The sequence below is a fragment of the Hipposideros armiger genome, unplaced genomic scaffold, assembly GCF_001890085.2.
Source record: "Hipposideros armiger isolate ML-2016 unplaced genomic scaffold, ASM189008v1 scaffold_259, whole genome shotgun sequence".
In the NCBI taxonomy this organism is placed as follows: domain Eukaryota; kingdom Metazoa; phylum Chordata; class Mammalia; order Chiroptera; family Hipposideridae; genus Hipposideros; species Hipposideros armiger.
In genome coordinates this window covers 226,492-229,357 of record NW_017731609.1, presented here as the reverse complement: position 1 = coordinate 229,357, position 2,866 = coordinate 226,492, and positions in this window count along the sequence as shown.

The window sequence follows — 2,866 nt, the reverse complement described above, 5'->3', positions numbered from 1 at the left end:
TCTTTTTTTTTTTTTTTATAGCTGAGCCATCCTGTCACCTGTTGGCAGCTCAGCGGCAGCTCAGCTCGGGCTGGACTTGAACCGCTGTTGCTCAGAGCTCAAACCTTTGAGCGAGCTCTTAACCAACTGAGCCACTCAGCCAGCCCAACACAGTGCTTCTTGATGGAAGCTTTTTAGTTAGTTCAGCCTTGAGTTCCTGCTGTATTTTCTAGAATTAGGAATATGAAGAAGAAAGCAAAATAAAGAAACAGATTCTGCCCTCATGGATTTTAGAAAAGCTTAGATAAATAAGCATCCAAACAGCTGTGACAATGTCTGATTAGAATTTTCACTGATAAGAGAGAAAAGAAAAGTTTGGAAACTCTCTGTACTTGACATAGAATATAAAAGCAGAGGTTGATCAGTCTCAGGATAGTTGACAAGGAAGACACAGAGCCAGGGAAACTCTAAGTGTGCTGGTCAGAAATAAAGTTGGATATCTTAAAATGAGGTTACAAAGAAGTTTAAAAATTATTTTAAAAATAATGCAGTGCAAATAATATAATTTTTACATTTCACTTATTTTTACACAAAATATACTTTTTTAATACTAAAGGTTTCATCAGTTTTAAAACAATAGAAATATGTAGTCATTAAATTCCTATTTGTTTTTTAATTCCTGTCACTTTAGTTTGGGTATGTATTTCTGTGAGATGCTTTTCTTTTAAATTCCCTATATCTCAATGTACTACAACTGCCACCAAAAAAAAAAAAATGAGGAGGACTATCAGAAACTTTATTGGAATAAAATTCAAAAAACACAGCGGATAGCTTCTTCAGGCTTGGAATACAACCTGACACTTTGGTTATGCGACCATGCTGGAGCTAAAGGATCATGGTGAAAACACCACAGAATGCACTAATATAATGGCAAGATTGTGACATTGGGAGAGCATTTTAAAAATTTAATTTTTTAATCTGAAAAGACAAGAACATGACCAGTCATAATCAAGGTTTTTAAATTGTGAAGAGCAATATAAGAAGGATATTTTGATTCTTTTATGTTCCTTAAGGATTAAAGAATTTCATCAAATAAATAATACAAAATGGTTGCTGGTATGTTTAAGATAGCAAATGGCAGGTCCATCCATAATTTTTTATTAAGTTAACCTAAAGCTTTCTGAATGTACATCATTAACACTATTAGATTTAAATCCCCAAAACAAAAATTCTCCCCCCACGTGAATCATCAATTGGTGATATCATCAATTGGTGATATCATCAGGAGCAGAACTGCTCTTGTGAATATGAACCGATAGGAAAAGTTTAAGGAATTGTTCTGAAAAAAGAGCAGATGCTTCGAAATTATATAGGATCCATCAATATGTTGCAATATTCCCAACGTTTTACATGGAGTTTGGAAGTATCTTTTATCTGTAGCATTTGATTAGGTCATGGGTGGGGAGGAGAGAGAATTCTCCAGAGTAAAGCAACCAGGGTAAAAATAGTCATCTCTTACTATTTCTCCTTCATGAATATTGTGTTTGACAGGAAAGAAGAGAGAGAGAGAGAGAGAAAGGAAGGCAGAAAGCAAGGAAACTATTTAAAAATAGAACCATTAATCTAACCAGCTTGAACTACAGTAATTAGAAAATTTTGTTTGAAAAACAGAAAAGATAATGAAGAACACCAACAGAATTCTGTCTAAACTCCATTTTTATTTTTCACAAATTCGGTCTTGACTCATTTCTTTTAAAATTTACTTCCATATCCTTTAACTTGAAATTCATCCTCTGAAGGAATTGAAGGTCAATGTGCTGAGGAAGGAAGGTAGTGCAGGAATGGTAGAAAGAATGTGTTTTTGGTAAATCTAGGTGATATCAATGCAAATTATTCTGCCTGATAAAATTTTTTTAAACTCAGAAATATTTACCCATGAACTGTGAAATGGGGCATTTAGTTTTTAACCAAACCACAGTGACTTTGAAAGGTAAAATTAACTAGATCTGAAAAGCTTTTCATCACTAGGGAAGTTTTCAGTTACCACAATTAAGTAATAACATGTTTGGTCAGCCTTTTCTTCCCTCCTATCAAACTGTGCTGAACCAATACTGACTTTAGCAACAGTTTACTACCACCTCATTCCAATTCTGCAATGAAGTCCACCTGCATTTGTGATAACGGCAATAACACCAAATGGGCTTTATTCTGTTTATGGATTGTGAGTTAACAACAAAATTTGTGAAGAAGCAAAAGGGTTACCCATGTGAGGTGGATGAGCTTTTCCAGAAGAGCAGGATTTAGTGCCCTCAAGGAGGCAATTTATTAAATGGACCCAGAAATGTGTGTTCATTTCACTGGTCTGAATAGAGCAAAGCCATCGTCATTACACATTTACTTTAGGGCACTAAGATTCTTGTATCAGGTATTATGTAAAATTTGTTTGCATGTATCCAGTCCTCCCAAGCAGTAACAGCAACATGACAATACCTATTTGACCAGTCTGCAATGTAATCATACATCAATAGTGAGAAGGGAGCCAAGCCCTATTCCAGAAGTCAGGACATCTTAGTTTGTATGACCTAACATGGGCAAAGTAGTTAAACACAGTTCATTCATCTATAAACATGGAAGGTAAACAAAATGATCTCTAAAACCCCTTTCAATTCTAAAATAAGATTATTGATTCATTTCATTCTCAATGTGTTAACTTATGTCTTCCAAGTTGTATTAAAAACATTTTTTCTTTCAGTAATGCTACTTCCCTGCTCATCACAAATATACACATAATTACTATGAATTAAACAAGATTTTAAGTGCATTATTCTTTCAAAACACAGAGAAACCAAGACAATACAAAAGTTGTTTTATGTTTGTGGAAAAATCA